Source organism: Triticum urartu, chromosome 3A (genome assembly GCF_056163025.1).
Source record: "Triticum urartu cultivar PI428250 chromosome 3A, HENAU_Tu73, whole genome shotgun sequence".
In the NCBI taxonomy this organism is placed as follows: Eukaryota; Viridiplantae; Streptophyta; class Magnoliopsida; order Poales; family Poaceae; genus Triticum; species Triticum urartu.
Window position 1 is genome coordinate 642,647,017 of NC_141875.1, and position 18,433 is coordinate 642,665,449.

Below are 18,433 nucleotides of genomic sequence, written 5' to 3' on the forward strand. Positions count from 1 at the left end.
CCGAACCAAAGTATGACATGCTGGTAGGCAGTATGACTTATATCGCCCACAACTCACTTGTGTTCAACTTGTGCAAATAACATCAAACCATAAAAACCTAGGCTCGGATGCCACTGTTGGGGAACGTAGTAATTTCAAAAATTTCCTACGCACACGCAAGATCATGGTGATGCATAGCAACGAGAGGGGAGAGTATGATCTACGTACCATTGTAGATCAACAACGGAAGCGTTGACACAACGTAGAGGAAGTAGTCGTACGTCTTCCCGATCCGACCGATCCAAGCACCGTTACTCCGGCACCTCCGAGTTCTTAGCACACGTACAGCTCGATGACGATCCCCGGACTCCGATCCAGCAAAGTGTCGGGGAAGAGTTCCGTCAGCACGACGGCGTGGTGACGATCTTGATGTTCTACCGTCGCAGGGCTTCGCCTAAGCACTGCAACAATATGACCGAGGTGGAATATGGTGGAGGGGGGCACCGCACACGGCTAAGGAACGATCACGAGGATCAACTTGTGTGTCTAGAGGTGCCCCCTGCCTCCGTATATAAAGGAGCCAAGGGGGAGGGGTGCGGCCAGCCCTATGGAGGCGCAGGAGGAGTCCTACTCCTACCGGGAGTAGGACTCCCCCCCCCCCCAATCCTATTCCAAATAGGACTCCCAAGGGGGAAAGAGAGAGAGAGGTGGCCGGCCACCTCTCCTAGTCCTAATAGGACTAGGGGAGGGGGGAGGCGCGCAGCCCACCATGGCAGCCCCTTTCACCTTTCCACTAAAGCCCAATAAGGCCCATATGGCTCCCGGGGGGTTCCGGTAACCTCCCGGTAATCCGGTAAAATCCCGATTTCACCCGGAACACTTCCGATATCCAAACATAGGCTTCCAATATATCAATTTTTATGTCTCGGTCATTTCGAGACTCCTCGTCATGTCCGTGATCACATCCGGGACTCCGAACAACCTTCGGTACATCAAAATGCATAAACTCATAATAACTGTCATCGTAACGTTAAGCGTGCGGACCCTACGGTTCGAGAACAATGTAGACATGACCGAGACACATCTCTGGTCAATAACCAATAGCGGGACCTGGATGCCCATATTGGCTCCTACATATTCTACGAAGATCTTTATCGATCAGACCGCATAACAACATACGTTGTTCCCTTTGTCATCGGTATGTTACTTGCCCGAGATTCGATCGTCGGTATCCAATACCTAGTTCAATCTTGTTACCGGCAAGTCTCTTTACTCGTTCCGTAATACATCATCTCGCAACTAACTCATTAGTTGCAATGCTTGCAAGGCTTATGTGATGTGCATTACCGAGAGGGCCCAAAGATACCTCTCCGACAATCGGAGTGACAAAACCTAATCTCGAAATACGCCAACCCAACATGTACCATTGGAGACACCTGTAGTACTCCTTTATAATCACCCAGTTACGTTGTGACGTTTGGTAGTACCCAAAGTGTTCCTCTGGTAAACGGGAGTTGCATAATCTCATAGTCATAGGAACATGTATAAGTCATGTAGAAAGCAATAGCAACATACTAAACGATCGGGTGCTAAGCTAATGGAATGGGTCATGTCAATCAGATCATTCAACTAATGATGTGACCTCTTTAATCAAATAACAACTCTTTGTCTATGGTTAGGAAACATAACCATCTTTGATTAACGAGCTAGTCAAGTAGAGGCATACTAGTGACACTCTGTTTGTCTATGTATTCACACATGTATTATGTTTCCGGTTAATACAATTCTAGCATGAATAATAAACATTTATCATGAAATAAGGAAATAAATAATAACTTTATTATTGCCTCTAGGGCATATTTCCTTCAGTACTTGGGTCACTGGTGCTGCATCTTGCCAACCAGCTGTCCTCTCCTGCGCAAAAGCGGGTCATGAGGCTTGTTAGTGCGGCCATTGTTCTTGGCTTTTCTTGGCCGAGGTGTCTGGCGAGCCATTCGTCTCGGACATTATGCCTGAAAGCCGCTAAGGCTTCAGCGTCCGGACAGTCGACTATCTGATTCTTTTTAGTAAGAAATCTATTCCAGAATTGCCGAGCTGACTCTCCGGGCTGTTGAGTTATGTGACTAAGATCGTCTGCATCCGGAGGGCGGACATAGGTCCCTTGAAAATTTGCTCGAAAAGCGTCCTTGAGCTCTTACCAACTTCCGATTGTGTTTTCAGGAAGGCTTTTGAGCCAATGCCGGGCTGGCCCTTTAAGCTTGAGGGGTAAGTATTTTATGGCGTGGAGGTCATCTCCTCTAGCCATATGTATGTGGAGGATATAATCCTCGATCCAGACTCCAGGGTCTGTTGTTCCATCATATGCCTCTATGTTTACGGGTTTGAATCCCGCTGGAAATTCATAATCCAGGACCTCATCGGTGAAACATAGGGGGTGTGCGGCACCCCTGTATTTGGGTGTGCCGGATTCTGATAATAGCTTTATTGCATTGCTTACGTGAGCTTGCTTTCTTGGCCCGTAAATGGACCTGGCTAGGCCATGATGCGAATCCTTAAGTGGGTCGCATGCCGGCTTAAGTGCGGCGCTGCTTGCCGCTTTATGCTGGCCATGGGGTCGTCTATCCGACCGTGTGGCTTTCTCACTTTTGGAATGCGAGGGCTCTAAGGCCTCCTCGTCGAATTCAGGCAGTAGCTTTCTCTTCGGATAGATTTTAGTGCGGCGACTGTCGCCATATTTGTCTGCGGTATTGATTACTTTACTCCATCTGATCCTGAGTGCATCTTCCGCAGTTTTTAGCTTCCACTTCTGCTTTTTCAGGCTGCATGCGGTTGCAACGAGGCGTTTGTGGAGGTTCTTCTGCTTCATGGGCTTGTCCGGCGTAGGGTCGTTCGGAATGCCATTTTTGCCGGGGGAGGGATGTTCGGTTTCTCTATCCGGGTTGTTCTGTTGGGACGGTTGCTCTAAGGCATGCTCGTCGTCTACCGGCTCATCCTGCTCTATGGCTGGGTCTTTATCGAGGTGGGGCTTGGGTCGGCGTTTACGCCAACGCTTTGATTGTTTTTCGAGAGATCGATCCCTCTTTCCATCCCTGTTTTCCTTGTTGTTGCTTTCTTTAGGGGTATCCACCATGTACACATCGTGAGATGAGGTGGCTGTCCAATGCCCTATAGGCGTTGGTTCTTGGTTGTCTCCTGCATCGTCGTCCATACCGTCGATGTCTTCGGAGTCGAAGTAGAGCATGTCGGTTAAGTCGTCGACAGTGGCTACGAAGTGGGTGGTGGGTGGGTTTTGAATTTCTTCATCATCCGAATCCCATCCTTGCTGACCGTAGTCCGGCCAGGGCTCTCTTGATAAAGAGAGAGACTTTAGCAAATTCAGGATGTCGCCGAAGGGCGAGTGCTGAAAGATGTCTGCGGCGGTGAACTCCATTATCGGCGCCCAATCGGATTCGATCGTCAGGGGCGCGGGGGGCTCGGAGTTCGGAAAGGAATCCGGCTCCTCGGAGTCACGGGCCATGCGGAGTGCGGGGCTGGAGTTCGGCTCGATCGCCTCTGAGATCGCAGCCCCTGAGGCAGCGTCCAACCGCTGATCCTCGATCGGCGCAGTAGGCTCCGAATCAATGGTCGGAACCGATGCGTGTGCGGCCTCCAAGGCGCTGTTCGGCGGCAGAGCTATATCATGCCCATCGAGACAGTGCGACGCGCTTGGCTGTGGCTCGAATCCGTCGAAGATCAAGTCCCCGCGGATGTCAGCCGTGTAGTTTAGGCTTCCAAACCTGACCTGATGGCCAGGGGCGTAGCTTTTGATCTGCTCAAGGTGGCCAAGCGACTTGGCCCGCAGTGCGAAGCCGCCGAAGACAAAGATCTGTCCGGGGAGAAAAGTCTCACCCTGGACTGCATCGTTGTTGATGATTGAAGGAGCCATCGGGCCTAAAGGCGACGACACAGAGGAACTCTTAATGAAAGCACCAATGTCGGTGTCAAAACCGGCGGATCTCGGGTAGGGGGTCCCGAACTGTGCGTCTAGGCCGGATGGTAACAGGAGGCAAGGAACACGATGTTTTACCCAAGTTCGGGCCCTCTTGATGGAGGTAAAACCCTACGTCCTACTTGATTAATATTGATGATATGGGTAATACAAGAGTAGATCTACCACGAGATCAAGGAGGCTAAACCCTAAAAGCTAGCCTATGGTATGATTGTTGTATGATGAAGTTGTCCTACGGACTAAAACCCTCCGGTTTATATAGACACCGGAGAGGGTTAGGGTTACACAAAGTCGGTTACAATGGTAGGAGATCTTGAATATCCGCATCGCCAAGCTTGCCTTCCACGCCAAGGAAAGTCCCATCCGGACACGAGACGAAGTCTTCAATCTTGTATCTTCATAGTCCTGGAGTCCGGCTGAAGGTATAGTCCAGCTACCCGAACACCCCCTAATCCAGGACTCCCTCGGTAGGGATTGCCATGCAACGGATGCACTAGAGCTATAAGTGTATGAAAGCTCAAAAAGAAACTGAGTGGGTGTGCATCCAACTTGCTTGCTCATGAATACCTAGGGCATTTTGAGGAAGCCCATCATTGGAATATACAAGCCAAGTTCTATAATGAAAAATTCCCACTAGTATATGAAAGTGACAACATAGGAGACTCTCTATCATGAAGATCACGGTGCTACTTTGAAGCACAAGTGTGGAAAAAGGATAGTAGCTGTCGTGGTGGGCGCACGGCACATGCCAAAGGATGGCTAAAGAGAGGAGGAGGCTCGAGGGCACCGGTGGGCTCCACAAGCGAGGTTGGCATGAGCGAGCGAGGGATGCAAGACATACCCAGGTTCGGGGCTCTCTGGAGAGATAACACCCCTAGTCCTGCCGAGTGTGTTTTATATGAAACAGTACAGAGTTGCTCCTAGAGTTGTTTGGAGGAAGAAGGAAGGCATGCCAGGGCTTAGGCTGCTCCTTCTCCTTGTAAGTGTGTGTGTGTGTGTGTGTGTGTTCTACTGGTCTGATCGCCCGTATGCATGAGGGCTCCTGGGGGTTTTTATAGGTCAACCCCCCAGGGGTACAATGGTAAAGATACAGGCCATGGGGTCGGGTTGTCAGTGACCGGGAAGTCGGCGCTGGGGCCCGCCGGGTACCAGGGCTTGCCGGGTTCTCCGGGCGTAGGCCCCGTGCATCAGGAGGCACTGTGCTCCATCTTGTCGATCGTCACGGAGTGGCCGGGTCGAGTCAGCTACAGTGGTGCACTGCCAGGTCACCATCTGCTGACGTCACCAGTGACGACAATTGTATTGTAGCCATGCCAGCCTCGGTTAGCGGGGCAGATGGGGCACTACTGCCATGCCTCTGCCGGACAGAGGAGTTGGCGGGGCACTGCTGCCTCTCTCACCCCTTTATGGAGGCTCGTCCCATCGCATGCCTTGGATTGGACAGGAGCTGACCCACGACCGGGTTGAGGAACACGCCACGGGGGAGTTGTCTTGCTGGGGAAGTCTTGATTCACCGAGCTCTGCCGGCTTGCACCAGTTGTTAGGGTCGGGTTGCCGTCTTGGCCTGGTTGAGGGACCCGGCCAAGGGCATGCCGGATTGAGGGGCGATGCTAGCCTCGATGTTTTTGAAAAGGATCTGGGTTCCGTTTCCTGCCCGGGGTTCGTCCCCCCGACAGTAGTCCTCGAAGCTATGAAGGTCCGTCGGTTTCGAGTAGGAGGGCCTTCGCAGCCCCCCCCCCTGAGAAGGCAGCTATTGGTGAAGCTTGCAACTGCCGGGTCCGACAACACCCACTGTGTGCTGGCTTCCGGAAGCCGGATTGCGGCATCCTGGCTTGGGCAGGAAACCTAGGAGTCCTGCCGAATCTTGGAGCAATCTCTTGGGCTCGGCGCGGGCGCCACGTGGTGCTCGGGAGCTGAAGGGACCTCACAGGCCATGCGTGCGACGGGACGGGGCGACGAGCTAGGACCCGCCACTGCACGCCCTTGGCCCACGCACACAGATTTATTGCAGCGTCCCTGGGTCGGTTGCTATTCTCGAGGTAGTTATTGCGTGTGGTACGTGCACATTTATTGCGGGGAAGTGGGAGGGGCATGCACAAACGATCTCACTTCCCCACATTCCGGCCATGGTTTACAAATTGGGAGGAGGGGGCGGCGGAGATCATTCTCGCTCGCGCTCCCCATCTTCTTCCTCCTCCTTTTGCTCTTGCGACCTCCGCGCGCTGCGACGCTCCGCCGCTCTTTGAGCAAGACTTCACCGCCATTCTTCCTTGTCTTTCCTGCTCCGCCCCACACCATTGATGGCGCTGTCGTCGAGCTCGTGGATGGGTTCCACCATCACCAAGGACATCATGTATCTACGCAACACCAAGCGCCTGCCGAGGGAGATGGAGGTGATCGTGCGCCTGCCAGAGGGGACTGAGCGCGTGGTCTAATACATGCATTTGAAGCGCGGGTTCGGCCTCCCCACGAGCAACTTCTTCCGTGCATTCCTGGATTTCTTCGGGCTCCAGCCACACCATCTGGGCGTGAACGCCATCTTGCAACTCTCGTGGTTTGTCACCCTATGCGATGGGTACCCGGAGGTCGAGCCCACGATCGACCTCTGAGTGCGCTTATTTTTCTTGAAGCGGCAGGGGCCGGAGGCCGAGGAGACGTCCTCCCATGGGGCCGCCGTCGTCTTGATACGGACGCACGGGGGGGGGGTGCCCCAACGAGGATTTCGGTATAGTGAGCATGGTGATGACTCAGGAGGATACCGACATATCCTGGATTCTGTGAAGTATCATGAGGCAAAGGGAACATCACATGATAACCCAAAGGTTCACTCGAATATCATTCGTGTGCTCATGGGGATCGATATGGACGTCCCCGGTTCCGCTATCGATCATTGAAGAAACGGTATTGTTCATGTCTATGAGCTACTGAAACTACCGGGTCACAAGCTTATGGCAATCATGGTCTGTTGAGTGTTAGTAGGACGGGAGTGATGATAATATATTTGTGGAATCATTTCATTAGCATTCAGAATAGTTCCGAGAGGATCCGGAAGCGTTTTGGTGTCGCGGAAGGGTTTCGGTGAATATCAGGTAATACTGGGTATTACCGATAAATAATATATAGGTGGAAAATGTTTCTGGGGACATTAAATTATATATATAATGGTCTGAAAGTATTTAAAATATTTATATATTTAATTTAGTATCAACGGGCCTAAAAAGTCCAAGAGGTGGAAGGCAACTTGGGCCAAAAAGGTCCAAGTGGGAAAGTGCCTCATTCCTTAGGGAAGGAGGCCGAATTGGGAGAGGGGGAGGATTCATACTCCTCCTCCCTGGCCGATGCACCCAGGGGGAAACTTTCCCCCTTTGTGGCAGCCCTTCCTCTCCCCTCTATCCTATATATACATGAGGATTTGTGCTCTATTATAGATACGAGTTTTGGAGCCTCTTCTAGTTCTAGTTCTAGTTGGTCCTAGTTGACTAATTAGAGCTAGGCTAATCCTCTTGTCCTCATAATTAGAAGCCCCATGTGGTTCTAATATCCTCCCTCTAATTCTCCAGCGACGATTAACTCTGGACGGCGAAGCGCTGCTGGACCATGAAGGCTGCACGCTTGCAACCACGTAGAGAGGCTGTGCTTTCGGTCTTCAGTTTGAGAGACTGTTTGTGGGCGGTTCGCGGGATCGTTCATCACGGTTTGAGGGACTCCCAGCACGATCTACACCAGCACGTTCTTCTTCCACGACAACTCGGTGACGGTAACGATCGTGATCCCAACCTGTTATGCATCTTCATATTGATCTTGGGTGTGCGCAGGCGCGATTTTTTTGTTTTCTACTTCATTTCCCAACAATACGGTTCTACCACTCTGGCCATTGTAGCCATGTACTACTGCCTGGAGTAGTTGTACTGCTCGATTGAGCGGTTGTAGCGCTCTGGTCCTATTTTCTGCATAACAGTTGAATTTGAGGTGAGACTATTTAAGGAGGCGGTTCTTCCACTTCCCACCTACCTTTTACCCCCCCTCTCTCTCCTCCATTAACGCCCTAAGATCCATCTTGCCCGATTTCCTTCTCTAGCCAACCAAGCTTGTTGATTTGCTAGGGATTGAGGGAGAAGACCTGGATCTACACTTACACCATAGGAAAATTGATTCGCCCATTCATTTTCTGAGGATCTTGTTACTCTTTGGTGTTTGGGCACCCTAGATGGAAGAGGTCACCTCGGAGACACAATCCATTGTGGTGAAGATCCTGAAGGAAATATGCCCTAGAGGCAATAATAAAGTTATTATTTATTTCCTTATTTCATGATAAATGTTTATTATTCATGCTAGAATTGTATTAACCGGAAACATAATACATGTGTGAATACATAGACAAACAGAGTGTCACCAGTATGCCTCTACTTGACTAGCTTGTTGATCAAAGATGGTTATGTTTCCTAACCATAGACATGAGTTGTCATTTGATTAACAGGATCACATCATTAGGAGAATGATGTGATTGACTTGACCCATTCCGTTAGCATAGCACTTGATCATTTAGTTTGTTGCTATTGCTTTCTTCATGACTTATACATGTTCCTATGACTATGAGATTATGCAACTCCCGTTTGCCAGAGGAACACTTTGTGTGCTACCAAACGTCACAACGTAACTGGGTGATTATAAAGGAGCTCTACAGGTGTCTCCAAAGGTACATGTTGGGTTGGCGTATTTCGAGATTAGGATTTGTCACTCCGATTGTCGGAGAGGTTTCTCTGGGCCCTCTCGGTAATGCACATCACATAAGCCTTGCAAGCATTGCAACTAATGAGTTAGTTGCGAGATGATGTATTACAAAACGAGTAAAGAGACTTGCCGGTAACGAGATTGAACTAGGTATTGAGATACCGACGATCGAATCTCGGGCAAGTAACATACCGATGACAAAGGGAACAACGTATGTTGTTATGCGGTCTGACCGATAAAGATCTTCGTAGAATATGTGGGAGCCAATATGAGCATCCAGGTTCCGCTATTGGTTATTGACCAGAGACATGTCTCGGTCATGTCTACATTGTTCTCAAACCCGTAGGGTCCGCACGCTTAACGTTACGATGACAGTTTCATTATGAGTTTATATATTTTGATGTACCGAAGTTTGTTCGGAGTCCCAGATATGATCACGGACATGACGAGGAGTCTCGAAATAGTCGAGACATAAAGATTGATATATTGGACGGCTATATTCGGACACCGGAAGTGTTCCGGGTGATTTCGGAGAAAACCGGAGTGCCGGAGGGTTACCAGAACCCCCCCCCCCCCCCGGGAGAAGTAATGGGCCTTATGGGCCCTAGTGGAGAGAGAGAGGGGCGGCCAGGGTGGGCCGCGCGCCCCTACCCCTCTGGTCCGAATTGGACTAGGAGAAGGGGGGCGGCGCCCCCCTTTCCTTCTCCCTCTCCCCCTTCCTTTCCCCCTCCTAGTAGGAGTAGGAAAGAGGGGAGTCCTACTCCTACTAGGCGGAGGACTCCTCCTCCTTGGCGCGCCCAAGGGCCGGCCGGCCTCCCCCCTTGCTCCTTTATATACAGGGGCAGGGGGCACCTCTAGACACACAAGTTGATCCTCGTGATCGTTTTCTTAGCCGTGTGCGGTGCCCCCTTCCACCTTACTCATCGATAATATTGTAGTGGTGCTTAGGCAAAGCCCTGCGACGGTAGAACATCAAGATCGTCACCACGCCGTTGTGCTGACGGAACTCTTCCCCGACACTTTGCTGGATCGGAGTCCGGGGATCGTCATCGAGCTGAACGTGTGCTAGAACTCGGAGGTGCCGTAGTTGAAGACGTACGACTACATCAACCGCGTTGTCATAACGCTTCCGCTGTCGGTCTACGAGGGTACGTAGATTACACTCTCCCCTCTCGTTGCTATGCATCACCATGATCTTGCGTGTGCGTAGGAATTTTTTTGAAATTACTACGTTCCCCAACAGTGGCATCCGAGCCTAGGTTTTATGCGTTGATGTTGTGCACGAGTAGAACACAAGTGAGTTGTGGGCGATATAAGTCATACTGCTTACCAGCATGTCATACTTTGGTTCGGCGGTATTGTTGGATGAAGCGGCCCGGACCGACATTACGCGTACGCTTACGCGAGACTGGTTCTACCGACGTGCTTTGCACACAGGTGGCTGGCGGGTGTCAGTTTCTCCAACTTTAATTGAACCGAGTGTGGCTACGCCCGGTCCTTGAGAAGGTTAAAACAGCACCAACTTGACAAACTATCGTTGTGGTTTTGATGCGTAGGTAAGAACGGTTCTTGCTCAAGCCCATAGCAGCCACGTAAAACTTGCAACAACAAAGTAGAGGACGTCTAACTTGTTTTTGCAGGGCATGTTGTGATGTGATATGGTCAAGACGTGATGAGATATAAGTTGTTGTATGAGATGATCATGTTTTGTTGAAGTTATCGGCAACTGGCAAAAGCCTTATGGTTATCTCTCTATTGCATAAGATGCAAGCGCCAAATAATTGCTTTACTTTATCGCTATGCGATAGCAATAGTTGCAAGAGCAATTGTTGGCGAGACAACCATGTGACGACACATTGATATAGATCAAGATGATGGAGATCATGGTGTCATGCCGGTGACGATGGAGATCATGCGATGCTTTGGAGATGGAGATCAAAGGCACAAGATGATGATGGCCATATTATGTCACATATTTTGATTGCATGTGATGTTTATCTTTTATACATCTTATTTTTGCTTAGTTCGACGGTAGCTTTATAAGATGATCTCTCACTAATTATCAAGGTACAAGTGTTCTCCCTGAGTATGCACCGTTGCGAAAGTTCTTCGTGCTGAGACACCACGTGATGATCGGGTGTGATAGGCTCTACGTTCAAATACAACGGGTGCAAAACAGTTGCACACGCGGAATACTCAGGTTAAACTTGACGAGCCTAGTATATAACAGATATGGCCTCGGAACACGGAGACCGATAGGTCGAGCGTGAATCATATAGTAGATATGATCAACATATTGATGTTCACCATTGAAACTACTCCATCTCACGTGATGATCGGACATGGTTTAGTTGATTTGGATCACGTGATCACTTAGAGGATTAGAGGGATGTCTATCTAAGTGGGAGTTCTTGTGTAATATGATTAATTGAACTTAAATTTATCATGAACTTAGTCCTGGTAGTATTAGCATATCTATGTTGTAGATCAATAGCTCGCGTTTAGCTCCCCTGTTTTATTTTTTGATATGTTCCTAGAGAAAACTAAGTTGAAAGATGTTAGTAGCAATGATGCGGATTGGATCCGTGATCTGAGGTTTATCCTCATTGCTGCACAGAAGAATTATGTCTTTGATGCACCGCTAGGTGACAAACCTATTGTAGGAGCAGATGCAGATGTTATGAACATTTGGCTAGCTCAATATGATGACTACTTGGTAGTTTAGTGCGCCATGCTTAAATGGCTTAGAATCGGGACTTCAAAGACGTTTTTGAACGTCATGGACCATGTGAGATGTTCCAGGAGTTGAAGTTAATATTTCAAGCAAATACCCGAGTTGAGAGATATGAAGTCTCCAACAAGTTCTATAGCTAAAAGATGGAGGAGAATAGCTCAAGCAGTGAGCATGTGCTCAGATTGTCTGGGTACTACAATCGCTTGAATCAAGTGGGAGTTAATCTTCCAGATAAAATAGTGATTGACAGAATTTTCTAGTCACCATCACCAAGTTAGTAGAACTTCGTGATGAACTATGATATGCAAGGGATAACGGAAACGATTCCCAAGCTCTTCGTAATGCTAAAATCGACGAAGGTAGAAATCAAGAAAAATATCAAGTGTTGATGGTAGACAAGACCACTAGTTTCAAGAAAAGGGCAAAGGGAAGAAGGGGAACTTCAAGAAGAACGGCAAGCAAGTTGCTGCTCAAGTGAAGAAGCCCAAGTCTGGTCCTAAGCCTGAGACTAAGTGCTTCTACTGCAAAGGGACTGGTCACTGGAAGCGGAACTGCCCCAAGTATTTGGCGGATAAGAAGGATGGCAAAGTGAACAAAGGTATATTTGATATACAGATTATTGATGTGTATTTTACTAGTGTTCGTAGCAACCCCTCGGTATTTGATACTGGTTCAGTTGCTAAGAGTAGTAACTCGAAACGGGAGTTGCAGAATGAACATAGACTAGTTAAGGGTGAAGTGACGATGTGTGTTGGAAGTGGTTCCAAGATTGATATGATCATCATCGCACACTCCCTATACTTTTGGGATTAGTGTTGAACCTAAATAAGTGTTATTTGGTGTTTGCCTTGAACATGAATATGATTTAATCATGTTTATTGCAATACGGTTATTCATTTAAGTAAGAGAATAAATTGTTGTTCTGTTTACATGAATAAAACCTTATATGGTTACACACCCAATGAAAATGGTTCGTTGGATCTCGATCATAGTGATACACATATTCATAATATTGAAACCAAAAGATGCAAAGTTAATAATGATAGTGCAACTTACTTGTGGCACTACCATTTAGGTCATATTGGCGTAAAGCGCATGAAGAAACTCCATGCTGATGGGCTTTTGGAATCACTTGATTATGAATCAGTTGATGCTTGCGAACCATGCCTCATGGGCAAGATGACTAAGACTCCGTTCTCCAGAACAATGGAGCGAGCAACAGATTTGTTGGAAATCATACATACTGATGTATGTGGTCCGATGAATATTGAGGCTCGCGGCAGGTATCATTGTTTTCTGATCTTCACAGATGATTTGAGCAGATATGAGTATATCTACTTAATGAAACACAAGTTTGAAACATTTGAAAAGTTCAAAGAATTTCAGAGTGAAGTGGAGAATCATCGTAACAAAAATAAAAGTTTCTACGATATGATCGCAGAAGTAAAACATTTGAGTTACGAGTTTGGCCTTCAGTTAAAAACAATGTGAAATAGTTTCACTACTCACGCCACCTGGAACACCACAGCATAATGGTGTGTCCGAACGTCATAACCGTACTTTATTAGATATGGTGCGATCTATGATGTCTCTTACCGATCTACCACTATCTTTTTGGGGTTATGCATTAGAGACAGCTGCATTCACGTTAAATAGGGCACCATCTAAATCCGTTGAGACGACACCGTATGAACTATGGTTTGGCAAGAAACCTAAGCTGTCATTTCTTAAAGTTTGAGGTTGCAATGCTTATGTGAAAAAGTTTCAACCTGATAGGCTCTAACCCAAATCGGAGAAGTGCGTCTTCATAGGATACCCAAAAGAAAATGTTGGGTACACCTTCTATCACAGATCCGAAGGCAATATATTGGTTGCTTTGAATGGGTCCTTTCTAGAAAAGGAGTTTCTCTCGAAAGAAGTGAGTGGGAGGAAAGTAGAACTTGATGAGGTAGCTGTACCTGCTCCCTTATTGGAAAGTAGTTCATCACAGAAATCTGTTCCTGTGACTACTACACCGATTAGTGAGGAAGCTAATGATGATGATCATGTAACTTCAGATCAAGTTACTACCGAACCCCGTAGGTAAACCAGAGTGATATCCGCACCAGAGTGGTACGGTAATCCTGTTCTGGAGGTCATGTTACTTGACCATGACGAGCCTACGAACTATGAGGAAGCGATGATGAGCCCAGATTCCGCGAAATGGCTTGAGGCCATGAAATCTGAGATGAGATCCATGTATGAGAACAAAGTATGGACTTTGATTGACTTGCCCAATGATCGGCGAACCATTGAGATTAAATGGATCTTCAAGAGGAAGACGGACGCTGATAGTAGTGTTACTATCTACAAAGCTAGAATTGTCGCAAAAAGGTTTTCGACAAGTTCAAGGTGTTGACTATGATGAGAGTTTCTCACTCGTATCTATGCTTAAGTCTATCTGAATCATGTTAGCAATTACCGCATTTTATGAAATCTGGCAAATGGATAAACAAAACTGCATTCCTTAATGGATTTATTAAAGAAGAGTTGTATATGATGCAACCAGAAGATTTTGTCAATCCTAAAGGTACTAACAAAATATGCAAGCTCCAGCGATCCATCTATGGACTGGTGCAAGCATCTCGGAGTTGGAATATATGCTTTGATAAGTTGATCAAAGCATATAGTTTTATACAGACTTGCGGTGAAGCATGTATTTACAAGAAAGTGAGTGGGAGCACTACAACATTTCTGATAAGTATATGTGAAAGACATATTGTTGATCGGAGATAATGTAGAATTATTCTGCAAAGCATAAAGGAATGTTTGAAAGGAGTTTTTCAAAGAAAGACCTCGGTGAAGCTCCTTACATATTGAGCATCAAGATCTATAGAGATAGATCAAGACGCTTGATAAGTTTTTTTCAATGAATACATACCTTGACAAGATTTTGAAGTAGTTCAAAATGGAACAGTCAAAGAAGGATTTCTTGCCTGTGTTACAAAGGTGTGAAGTTGAGTAAGACCCGACCACGACAGAAGATAGAGAGAGAATGAAAGTCATTCCCTATGCCCCAGCCATAGGTTCTATAAAGTATGCCATGCTGTGTACCAGACCTATTGTATACCCTGCCCTGAGTTTGGCAAGGGAGTACAATAGTGATCTAGGAGTAGATCACTGGACATTGGTCAAAATTATCCTTAGTGGAATAAGGATATGTTTCTCGATTATGGAGGTGACAAAAGGTTCATCGTAAAGGGTTACGTCGATGCAAGTTTTGACACTGATCCAGATGACTCAAAATCTCAATCTGGATACATATTTAAAGTGGGAGCAATTAGCTAGAGTAGCTCCGTGCAGAGCATTGTTGACATAGAAATTTGCAAAATACTTACGGATCTGAATGTGGCAGACCCGTTGACTAAACTTCTCTCACAAGCAAAACATGATCACACCTTAGTACTCTTTGGGTGTTAATCACATAGCGATGTGAACTAGATTATTGACTCTAGTAAACCCTTTGGGTGTTGGTCACATGTCGATGTGAACTATAGGTGTTAATCACATGGTGGTGTGAACTATTGGTGTTAAATCACATGGAGATGTGAACTAGATTATTGACTCTAGTGCAAGTGGGAGACTGAAGGAAATATGCCCTAGAGGCAATAATAAAGCTATTATTTATTTCCTTATTTCATGATAAATGTTTATTATTCATGCTAGAATTGTATTAACCGGAAACATAATACATGTGTGAATACATAGACAAACAGAGTGTCACCAGTATGCCTCTACTTGACTAGCTCATTGATCAAAGATGGTTATGTTTCCTAACCATAGACATGAGTTGTCATTTGATTAACGGGATCACATCATTAGGAGAATGATGTGATTGACTTGACCCATTCCGTTAGCATAGCACTTGATCATTTAGTTTGTTGCTATTGCTTTCTTCATGACTTATATATGTTCCTATGACTATGAGATTATGCAACTCCCGTTTGCCGGAGGAACACTTTGTGCGCTACCAAACGTCACAACGTAACTGGGTGATTATAAAGGAGCTCTACAGGTGTCTCTAAAGGTACATGTTGGGTTGACGTATTTCGAGATTAGGATTTGTCACTCCGATTGTCGGAGAGGTATCTCTGGGCCCTCTCGGTAATGCACATCACATAAGCCTTGCAAGCATTGCAACTAATGAGTTAGTTGCGAGATGATGTATTATGAAACGAGTAAAGAGACTTGCCGGTAACGAGATTGAACTAGGTATTGAGATACCGACGATCGAATCTCGGGCAAGTAACATACCGATGACAAAGGGAACAACATATGTTGTTATGCGGTCTGACCGATAAAGATCTTCGTAGGATATGTGGGAGCCAATATGAGCATCCAGGTTCCGCTATTGGTTATTGACCGGAGACATGTCTCGGTCATGTCTACATTGTTCTCGATCCCGTAGGGTCCGCACGCTTAACGTTACGATGACAGTTTCATTATGAGTTTATATATTTTGATGTACCGAAGTTTGTTCGGAGTCTCGGATATGATCACGGACATGACGAGGAGTCTCGAAATGGTCGAGACATAAAGATTGATGTATTGGACGGCTATATTTGGACACCGAAAGTGTTTCGGGTGATTTCGGAGAAAACCGGAGGGTTACCGGAACCCCCCGGGAGAAGTAATGGGCCTTATGGGCCTTAGTGGAGAGAGAGAGAGGGGTGGCCAGGGTGGGCCGCGCGCCCCCTCCCCCTCTGGTCCAAATTGGACTAGGAGAAGGGGGGCGGCGCCCCCCTTTCCTTCTCCCTCTCCCCCTTCCTTTCCCCCTCCTAGTAGGAGTAGGAAAGAGGGGAGTCCTACTCCTACTAGGAGGAGGACTCCTCCTCCTTGGCGCGCCCAAGGGCCGGCCGGCCGGCCTCCCCCCTTGCTCCTTTATATACAGGGGCAGGGGGGCACCTCTAGACACACAAGTTGATCCTCGTGATCGTTTTCTTAGCTGTGTGCGGTGCCCCCTTCCACCTTACTCCTCGATAATATTGTAGCGGTGCTTAGGCGAAGCCCTGCGACGGTAGAACATCAAGATCGTCACCACGCCGTCGTGCTGACGGAACTCTTCCCCGACACTTTGCTGGATCGGAGTCCGGGGATCGTCATCGAGCTGAACGTGTGCTAGAACTCGGAGGTGCCGTAGTTTCGGTGCTTGATCGGTCGGGCCGTGAGGACGTACGACTACATCAACCGCGTTGTCATAACGCTTCCGCCGTCGGTCTACGAGGGTACGTAGATTACACTCTCCCCTCTCGTTGCTATGCATCACCATGATCTTGCGTGTGCGTAGGAATTTTTTTGAAATTACTACGTTCCCCAACAAATCCGTGGTGGTGTTGAGAGCCTCCAATTAAGTTGTGGAGAGAGCCCCAACCTTATTTGTAATGGTTTCGGTTGCCGCCTCCGCTAGTGGATTCACGACACCTTGAGTGAGGGGGTGTGGACTGTGGAGAATGGGGTGAGTCCTTGGGACGCTTGGGGAGCAATGTGCCTCCACACCCCTCCAATGGAGGCATACCTCCCCCGAAGGAGGGAACTTTAGAAGCACATCCTTATCTTCATCGTCTCCACTTACGGTTATCTCGTTCCTTTACTTTGTGCTAGCTTCCGCCTTGTGTTGCTCGTTGTGCTTGTCATATAGGCTGCCCATCTTGTTGCATATCTAGACACTCTATCTTTTATTGAGCCTAAAATTTGGGAGGTAAGTTAAAAATTGTTAGTCCCCTATTCACCCCCTTATAGTCGACCATACTGATCCTTTCTATCTCTTTGAGAGAGCCCAAACCTGGGTAAAACCTCGTGTCCTTATTACCATCGTCTCTAGACTACCAGCTCGGGACCCCTACCCGACATTCACCGGAATCGACTCTGTCACATAGTCTAGCCAAATGTTCACATTCTTTAAGTCAGGGGCGTCACATTTGGCTTACCCAACCCCATGATCCAATTTGTATCCCACAACTATGGCCTTGATAAACAAAACTTGGCTTTACCCCTAAAAAAGCTAGTTTTGTCTCGAGAGTCTGTGGGTCCTGGCGCAATACATTCGTCGTGCTGCTCCATGGTAATGCTACACGAACACGAGCTAGCAAACTACAAAACAAATCGTACGGAAGTGTATGAGAGAAATCTCGTCTTTTCAGTGCAAGGGATGAGGTACAAGAAAGCTTTCTACCAAATAAGATAAAGATCATGTTGCGCCTAATTTCTCTATAGTAAACCCTACATGTTGCTTTACGCTATGAACATATGTAACAGATGATTTGTAATATAGTCTTTTTTTTGGGGGGAGGGGGGGATTAATATATAGTCTATCATTCTAGATTGAGTATCTTACTAATTAATGTATGAACACATACGATTATCAGAAAAAAATGTATGAACATGCAGTTGTTTGTGGCATAGCAATAACATAATGTATGAATGAAGCATGCTTATATCAGGAACCAAGCATTTATATATGTTTTTTTGCCAAAAGGATTGTGTAACATTTTTATGTGCGATAAACCGATACAGCCAGGGCCGGGCCCACAGTTGTGCGTGCTGTGCGGCCGCACAGGGCCCATCAATTTAGGGGGCCCCAAACTTTTTAAATGCCTTTGTACATATTTTTTCGAGTGTATAGGTGTTGGGCCTCACATAGAACTGGGCCTCTGCCCGCTGGCGCGTGACTCCCCAGTGCGTGCGTCCATCGGGCCGCTGCTCGACCATCCCAAGCCACTGCTCGATTCCTCGATTGCGATCCTAGCCGCCAGGGTGCTAGGGCATGCTGATCTGCTCGATGCCTTGATCTCCCCTCAAAAAATTAATAAGCTAATCTGCTCGATTTTTTTGTAACCAAAGGCATCGAGCGCGGCAGGGCCCTGGATTTTATTTTATTCATCTTTTATATCTTGTGTTTCAATACAACATAATTTGTTACGTAAGACACTATATCAAATATACATTATAATTGCTTGATATTT